A 10117-nucleotide genomic window follows, 5' to 3' on the forward strand; every position below is an offset into this window, starting at 1 on the left:
GCTCCAGTGTGGTTCCTCTGGAGTGCCAATGGTATACAGTGCTAGAGTTGAAAGATACTTTATTCACCTTACCCTTGGCTCCCAAGAGCCAAGACCTGTGTAAGAACAGAAGCAACAATGTAACCTGACTCTTCAACAGTTTATGAATGACCTCCTGGTGATAGCAGAAACCAAGCAAAAATGCCTGGTGTGGACCAAAGACCTCTTGGAGGCCCTAAAAATATTAGATTATTGAGCCTCCATTAAGAATGCCCTACTCTGCCAACCACAGGTGACACACCCCTAGATCTGGGAGATACATATCAAGAAAAGGCCACTTGCTCCAAGACCACAAAGACATTTCCACCCTAGCTTTGGGGTTGCCAGATGTGACTGAGCCCTTCCATTTCTTCATGGGCAAAAGATATGTGCCCTAGACCCAGCCAGTGGCCTACCTGTCAAAGAAATTAGACCCAGTTGCCAGAAGCTGCCTCCCACCCCTACCCCGTTTGTGCATTATTGCAGTGTCAGCCTTCCTGGTTAAGGATGCTGACAAGTTGTCCCTAGGCCTTATCATCACCAATGCCAGAATGACTCATTACCAGTCTCTCCTCTTAAATCCCCTGAAGAGAATCTTTCAGGCTCCAGCTGCGCTAAGCCCAGCACCCTGCTACCTGACCCAGACCTCGATGGGCTTCTACATGACTGCTCAGACATTTTGGTCCACATCATGGGACCAGACCAGATTTTGAGGTAACATGGTTTACCAATGACAATAGCTTCATTCAGGACAGACAGAAATATGCTGGGGCTGTTATGGTCTCAGCACAGAGATCATAGGGGCAGAGCCACACCCAGCAAGAACGTCAGTGCAGAAAGCTGAACTGATATCTCTAACCAAGGCATTAGAGCTAAAACAAAAAACCCAGAAAATGAAGAAACACAGATAGCTGGTATGACTTCACTACTACTCATGCCCATGGACTATATATACAGAGAAAAGCCTTCTGACAGTAGGGAGGGAGGGAAGAAAAGACTCAAAAATTTTTCCTCTCCCTACTGAGGGCTCTGTCGGGAAGCCTAAAATGCTGACCATCATCCACTATTCAGGACACCAGAAAGGGAAAGACCCAGTTTCAGAGGACAACAATACAATAGATGAAGCAATAGATGTATGAACAATACAATAGACACACTGCCCCAAAAATCAGACCTCTCTTGCTCCTGACTTCCCTGGATCTGGGGGATCCTACACTTCTTGACCACCCTAAATATTCAAAAAATGACAACCTGGAGTAAGAATTTGCCCAAGCCCCAGTGTTATGACAGATAGTAGAGAACAGCAGATTACAAACTCATAGTGACAGAAAAAAATAACACTATACATACTTCAGAAGGTCCACTCACTGTTCTTCCCACATGGGCATCTGAAGAATGCAGGATTTGGTAGAACATACTAATAGTAGTATTAGAGATGCCAACTCAGAGATAGCTGAGACTGTCAAGAACTGTAAAGCTTGCCAGCTTCAAAAAACCTGATAATATGTTTAGAGGCACAACATCTAGAGCCTACTGGGAGACAGACTTCAGAGATAAAAGCAAAATAATTTAAATATAAATATTGATGTCTAAAAGACAAACTGCCAAAGTATAGGCTTCCTCAGATAATGGGGACAGACAATGGACCAACTTTTGTGTTCCAGATAAGTCAGAGATGAGCCAATATTTTGAGAAATGATTAGAAACTTTACTATATATATAGACCCCAGAGTTTAGGACAGGTAGAAAAAAAATAAACAAAACCCTAAAAGAAATCTTAAGTAAATTGACCTGAGAGACTAGCAATAACTGAGTGGTTCTCCTTCCCTTTGCTCTCGACTGGGTATGAAACTCCCCTTAAAGCTAATGGGACTCACCCCTTTTAAAATCATGTTCAATATACCACTCCCCATTGTTCTTAACATACAGGCAGAGGTCATCACTGAGTTCAAAGATCACCAATTGCTAAACTATCTCAAAAGTGTCCAATGGGTTCATAACCATGTTTGGCCTACATTTTGTGTTCTCTATAAAACAGGTCCCCCCCCTCCAGCCATGGGTCATTAGAGCCTGGTTAAAAAGGTCCCTATATTATCATCTTGACCACACCCACCACCCTGAAGTTTGATGAGATTACACCGTAGATCCACCACACACTTGTTTGCAGTTGAAGATGACCCTAATCAACAGGAGAAAACTCAGCCTCAGGACTCAACCCTGTCTCCCACTGATGGGGCCACTACTCAAGACCCAGGGACACCAAAATTAGGGTCTCTTTATTACAAACTCAAGTTTGGGCCCACTTACCAGACTCATAGGATGGTTTGGTGAAACCCTCATTGGGACAGGGTTTATAGGAAAATAGGAGCAAGTGAAGGTGTGCCCAGTCTGGCAAGCATCTATTAGAATGACTATTGTAAGCCTACAGGGTGGTGCTCTGAAGTAAGACCATGAACAGTCACAAATGGTCTGAAAGGACATCTGAAACAATCAAACTAATCGTTGACTGTTGCTAGGAAGTAGCTAGGGAGTAACTCTAGGGACAAGCCATGGGGTCCTTCCTGGGACTTGAGTGTAGCTTGGGTTCAGTTGTAGGTGAAGTTCTCAGGCTTTTTATATTAAGATGGAGTCTGGTCTCAAAATGGAGTAGGTTTGGCCTCTCATAACAATGAGAGAGAAGCTGGGACACATAAGATCTTTAGTTGGAGTTTCCTCAGGAGAGAGTGGAAGATCCCACCATGGTCTGCATTATGTGACCACAGGTTAAGACTGAATTCTGTGAATACCATGGGGAAGCATTCCCTCTGTGTGTATGTGTGTGTGTGTGTGTGTGTGTGTGTGTGTGTGTAAGTAGATACTTCTTTGGAAATGAGGATGATAAAATCATTGGATAGAGACCAGGACAGTGAGAGTCTCAGCTGCATTGAGTCTCCATATGAATAATCTGTGAATAAGCATATGAGGTATTTTTACTTCATCAATCTTCTCAGAAGGATGGTCTCCCTATGTCCTCCAAGGACTGGGACTTGGCTAAATACAAAACACAAGCTGAAGGTAGCATTTCATGGTGGGGCAGCAGAAGTCAAATGTAGGCTGGGTAGGTAGTGAGAGAATGAGTGTGGGCTTCCCTGGATGGCTGCTTTTGAGTGCTGAGTGTGCTCTGCATGCCTCTGCTGCGACAGCCTTTACACAGGATGCCCAGCTCTCTGAAGAGCCTGGAGCACAGTGCTTGACACACCTAGGCCATCTGCATGGTGTACCCAAAGCTTCTGAACTGTGCCCAGGCTCCTGAAGAGAAAGCAGACCCTTGGTGTCTTAGTCAGGGTTTCTATTCCTGCACAAACATCATGACCAAGAAGCAAGTTGGAGAGGAAAGGTTTTATTTAGCTTACTTCCACATTGTTGTTGATCACCAGAGGAAGTCAGGACTGGAACTCAAGCGGGTCAAGAAGCAGGGGCTGATGCAGAGGCCATGGAGAGATGTTCCTTACTGGCTTGCTTTTCCTGGCTTGCTCAGCCTGATCTCTTATAGAACCCAAGACTTCCAGCCCAGGAATGGCACCACCCACAAGGGGCCCTACCCCCTTGATCACTAATTGAGAAAATGCCCCACAGCTAGATCTCATGGAGGCACTACCCCAACTGAAGCTCCCTTCTCTGTGATAACTCCAGCCTGTGTCAAGTTGGCACACAAAACCAGCCAGTACACTTGGTAAATGATAGAATGAAAGGATGGTCTTCCCACTGTCTCTGTAAAGAGAGAGCAAACGTAAACTGCCTTGAAGACGTGTGTATGGTGTCTTTGACTTTCTCTGTAGTTATACTGGCTCAGTATTTGTCTGTGTTCCCCACTGAGCTGAGGGAAGTAGGCATGGATTCTTCTCTGTAACATCCTCGAGTCACTCACTGAATAAGGACCTCTGCCTAGCAGTCCCAGGCTGTGCAGTAGACAGTCGGAGATGCCCTGAATTGTAAGTACCGCCCAAGGTGTCTGGCTGCGATTCTCCCATGAGCTTTCATTGGAGAAGCAGGATTTCAGTGACACATCTTTCAGGGGAGAACCCAGAAGTCAAGCTATTGCTTGGGGGCAGAATTGAGTTCCAAGCCAGGCTTTCTGCTCAGTCTGGCTCATATGACCTTACTACTCAGACTGCAGGGGATGCTGGTGGTAGCCCAAGGCCTTTGTCATTATTCTGGGGCTGCCTGGAGCCTCCAAGATGGGCGGCCACAATGAAGGCCTGCATTGAGGTACCTCCCAGAGATGCCTGACTTTCAAAGAGAGTGGCCATTTGGAGTCTTTCCATAGAAGATTGCAAGTCAGATCCAGGGCTAAATGTGTGCTTCTAGCCAATGGTTGAGCTCCTAAAGCTGTGGATACTCCCGCAGGTGGATTCCACACTCCTCCAAGCTTCATTCTGGGTCACAGGCATTGGGACAAACATCTGCCTGTCTGCCTTGATTTGTAAAACTGTTTCTCATAGAGTGATCATCTTGTTGCAGCTACGCTGCCTGTACAAATTTCCTGCTTTCCTCCCTCAAAGGCTGGGAAAAAAAAAAAAACAAGCAGTTTCGGAAGACAAGTAACAGGGCCTGGCCCTATCTGTGACTGTACTGGCTAGAGAAGGTATCTGCCACACGCACACACACACACACACACACACGCATGCAGGCACCCACACAAAATTTGGCTGTCAGACTACTGAAACACACAACTCTCACCTCAAAAAACGTAAGTGTTATCCACAAACCACAAGAAACTCAAGAAGAAGGAAGAGTAAAATGTGGATACTTCATTCCTTCTTAAAGGGGGGAATAAAATACCCATGGAAGGAGTTGCAGAGACTAACTATGGAGCAGAGACTGAAGGAAGGACAATCCAGCCTAATATAGCTATCTCCTGAGAGGCTCTGACAATACCTGACTAATACAGAAGTAGAGGCTCACAGCCGTCCATTGGACTGAGTACAGGGTCCCCAATGAAGGAGCTAGAGAAAGGACCCAAGGAGCTGAAGGGTCTGCAGCCCCTTAGGAAGAACAACAATATGACTAGTACCCTCAAAGCTCCCAGGGACTAAACCATCAACCAAAGAGTATACATGGTGGGACCAATGGCTCCAGCAGCATATGTATAGTAGAGGATGGCCAAGTCGGCCAACCTGTGAAGGTTCTATGCCCCAGTGTAGGGGAATGCCAGAGCCAGTAAGCAGGCGAGGATGGGGAGTTGAGTAGGGGGTAGGGGGGAGGAAGGAAGGAACAGGGGGTTGTTCTTGTTGTTGTTTTTTGTTTTGTTTTGGTTTTCTTGGAGGGGAAACTGGGAAAGGAGATATCATATGACATGTAAATAAAGAAAATATCTAATAAAAAAATAAGTGTTTATTCTAGAGCCAAATATGAGTATTCATGGCCCCTAAATTCCACACACACACACACACACACATACCCCAATGTGGTAACACTTTGAAGTTTTCATAGTACCTAAACAAGAAAAGTTAGAAATAAAGGTACTTTTCAAGTATATTGATGTAAATATCATCTGGTAGGCAAGTTAAAGAAAATAGGGGAATCTGGGGGCTGGAGAGAGGGCTCAGCAGTTAATAGCACTGGCTGCTCTACCTAAAGACTTGGGCTCAGTTCAGCACACACATGGTGGCTCACAACCACTTGTAATTTTAATTCCAGGAGACCCAACGTACTCTTCTGACCTCTGAGGGCACTACATACATATGATGCATCAACATACATGCAGGAAAAAAACACCCATACACATAAAATAAAACTTTTATTTTAACTTTTACTGATTCTTTTTGAGTCTCACATCTTGCACCCCAGTCCCATTCATCTCCCCATGCCCTGTATCTCCCCTCCACCCTTGCAACATCCCCCCTAAAATTAAAAAACACACAAACAAAAATGAATAAAACCAAACATAGAAAATGTCTCACTCTAGAAGCTGTAGTGTGTCACAGTGTGTCCCACAGTACACCCTCTGTCCATAGATCTTCACTTGCCAATGTTCATTGCAATGAGTCATTGTCTGGCTCAATGTCTCTGGCTTCTGTGACACCATCAATATTGAATCCTCCCCGGGACTCCTCCTGGTTGTCCTGTTGTTACTCATTGTCATGGAGGTCCTGCAGTTTTGGATGGGCAGGACTGGTCCTTTCACATACCCCAACAATTTACAGGTGATAGAGATTTGGGGGTGAGCCAACTCAAAGCCCTGAATCTGGGCCAGGGTGGCAGCTGAGCTGGTTCCTACCAGAGAGAGCTCTTCAGCACTGCTCTGGCTAGGCTACCCAATGCTGCCATCAGCAGGAGGCCAGGCCAGCCCTCCAGTTCTCATGCCCTCAGGCCAACTCACCTGCACCCATGCCTCCAGCGCGAGCTCCACTGTGTTGCCCAGGCAAGGTTCCGAGCCTGTTCTCCCAGGGGCTACAGCCAGTGAAAGGCAAGGCTGGCTCTTCCACTCTCATGGCTTCAAGGCCAGCTCTCCTGACTATCAAAGGTGGTGAGGGGGTGGGAGGAGGGTGTCATCCAGGTGCCCACTCTACCACACAGCAAACTTCTTTTCCTTAGGGCTAGCCATGTAAAACAGTGGGAGGTTCTATCCCTAGGTTGTTGAGCCTGGGCTATATAGAAATGTAGCTGACCCCAAACCTGGGAGCAAGCCAGAAAAACAGCTCCCCCCCTCCCCCCGTGGTGTCTGCTTCAGTTCCTTCCTCTAGGTTCCAGCCTTAATCTACCCTTACTTCCTTTGATGTTGTATTGTGACCTGGTAACGTAATCCAAATACACCCTTTCCTCTCCAGGTGGCTTTGGCTCAGGGTGCTTATTACAGCAACAGAGAGCAAGCTGGAATACAATGTATCTAAAAACACGGAGATAAGTCAGTCATCTTTTCAGTCCTTAGAATACAGGGTAATGTCCCAGAGAAGGGCAATTACCCTAGGCAGAGTGGTGCTGGGAGCAGGAGCCATCAACTCTTACATTCAAAATGTGCCCTCGAACAACCAGAGCCATCTTGTAGAACCAGAATCAAGACATGATTGAGGAGACAACAGCTTGATCAGAACTGTTTGATTATGCATATCCTTTGCCTTTATTTTAAATTCAGTGGTTAATTGTGCACACTGCTTTTGCAGAGGATCTGAGTATGGGTCCCAGCACCCCTGTCAGGAGGCTCCCAACTGCCTATATAGGTCCAGTTCACAATTACCTATAGGTCAAGTTCACAACTGCCTATAGGTCCAGCTTTAGGGAGACTGACACCACTGGCCTCCTTAGGCACCTGTGTTCATGTGTACATGGCCACACAGACACACACAGAGACAGACACATACACATATTCACACATACACTCACAGACACACACACATACACATACACATATGCACACAGACACACTCTCACAGATACACACATACACATACTCACACAGACACATGCATTCACATACACACACAATCACACCCACGTACTCACAGACACACTCACAGACATACACATTCACAGACACACACATTCACACCCACAGACTCACAGACACATGCATTCACATACACACACAATCACACCCACGTACTCACAGACACACTCACAGACATACACATTCACAGACACACACATTCACACCCACACACTCACAGACACACACATACATTCACACACACAGACTCACACATGGCTCTGGCCAGCCTTGCCCTTCTCCCCCATTCCCTCTGCCCTGCTAAAACCATTAGATTGCATTCCTAAAGGTAGCCACCAAGGTCTATTCCCTTATTTTACCACCTTCCACTCCTGAGGTTAACTACCAATGTCCAGCTGTCAAAGTACTGAAGTCCAGCAATCAAAAGCTCACTTTGGCTGCCCTAATTAACATATCCAATCAAACTTAAACATCTCATCCTAACATGAGGTTTCCATTTTCACTTTTTTTTTAGGTTTGGGGATATATATTATTGGATATTTTCTTTATTTACATTTCAAATGTTATCCCCTTTCCAGGTCTCACCTTCGGAAACACCCTATTCCATCCCCCTTCCCTTGCCTCTATGAGGGTGCTCCCCCACCCACCCACCCACCCACTCCCATCTTCCCTTCCTGGCATTCCCCTACACTGCAGCATCGAACACTCTCAGGCCCAAGGGCCTCTCCTCTCACTGATGCCCAATACATCCATCCTCTGCCACATATGCAACCTGAGCCATGGGTCCCTCCATGTGTATTCTTTGGTTGGTAGTCCATTCCCCAGGAGCCCTGGGGTGTCTGGCCAGTTGACACTGCTGCTTCCTCCATGGGGCTGCAACCCCCCTCAGCTCCTTCAGTCCCTTCTCCAACTCCTCCATCCGGGACCCTGCACTCAGTCCAATGGTTGGCTGTGAGCATCTGCCTCTGTATTTGTCAGGCTCTGGCAGAGCCTCTCAGGTGACAGCCATCCATCAATGTCCATCAGCAAGCACTTCCCAAGCATCCAGAATAGCATCGGGTTTGGTTGCTGTATATGGGATGGATCCCCAGGTGGCCAGTCTCTGGATGGCCTTTTCTTCAGTCTCTGATCCACACTTTGATTCCATATTTCCTCCCGTGAGTATTTTGTTCACCCTTCTAAGAAACACTGAAGCATCCACATTTTGGTCTTCCTTCATCTTGGGCTTCACATGGTCTGTAAATTGAATCTTGGGTATTGCGAACGTTTGGGCTAATATCCACTTATCAGTGAGTGCATACCATGTGTGTTCTTTTGTGACTGAGTTACCTCACTTTCACCTTTACAAACGCCATTTTCCTATGGGCCAAGTCTTTCTCCTCTCTATGCAGAGGCAGTCCTTTGTCCCTCTGGAGAAAATATCCCTTCTCCCCCTTCCTTGTTCCCTCCCCTGTCTCCCTCATCCTCCATCTCCTCCTCCCTTGTCCCCTCCCCGTCTCCCTCATCCTCCATCTCCCCCTCCCTTGCTCCCTCCCCATCTCCCTCATCCTCCATCTCTCTCTCCCTTGTTCCCTCCCCTGTCTCCCTCATCCTCCATTTCCCTCTCCCTTGTTCCCTCCCTGTCTCCCTCATCCTCCATCTCCCCCTCCCTTGTTCCCTCCCTGTCTCCCTCATCCTCCATTTCCCTCTCCCTTGTTCCCTCCCTGTCTCCCTCATCCTCCATCTCCCCCTCCCTTGTTGATCCTTATCTTTGCCCATACCTTCTGTGGCAACTGAATCTCCTTTGTGCTGAGAACTTGATCTTAGGGTGTCTTGTGCCAACACTGGTCCTTTCACATTTCGTTGTAAATAATATGAGACTGAATATCTTAGTGTTTAATTTGATGTGGATTACCAACACCAAATATGAGTGGCCATGGCCCAAGAGTACAGATGTAAGTTTCTGTAGCGTGGAGTTTGCTACTCCACTTTATGCTCCTGGCAGGTCATGCTCTCCAGTTACCCACCCAGCAGCTCCCTAGACACACACACACACACACACACACACACAGACATACTCATATACTCTCTCACACACACACACATACACACACAGAGACATAATCACATACTCACACACACTCACACAGACATACACACAGACATACTCACATACTCACACACACACACACTCACACACACACATACACACACAGACATACTCATACTCACACACACACACACATACAGACACATACACACACACAGACATACTCATACTCACACACACACTCACACACACACACAGACATACTCATACTCACACACACACACACATACACACACACACAGACATACTCATACTCACACACACACACACACACACACAGACATACTCACATACTCACACACACACACACTCACACACACACATACACACACAGACATACACACAGACATACTCACACACACACACACTCACACACACACACTCACATACACACACAGACATACTCATACTCACACACACACTCACACACACACATACGCACACAGACACACACACACAGACATACTCATACTCACACACACTCACACACACACACAGACATACTCACATACTCAAACACACACACACTCACACACACTCACACACACACATACACACACAGACATACACACAGACATACACAC

Source organism: Mastomys coucha, unplaced genomic scaffold (genome assembly GCF_008632895.1).
Source record: "Mastomys coucha isolate ucsf_1 unplaced genomic scaffold, UCSF_Mcou_1 pScaffold22, whole genome shotgun sequence".
NCBI lineage: Eukaryota > Metazoa > Chordata > Mammalia > Rodentia > Muridae > Mastomys > Mastomys coucha.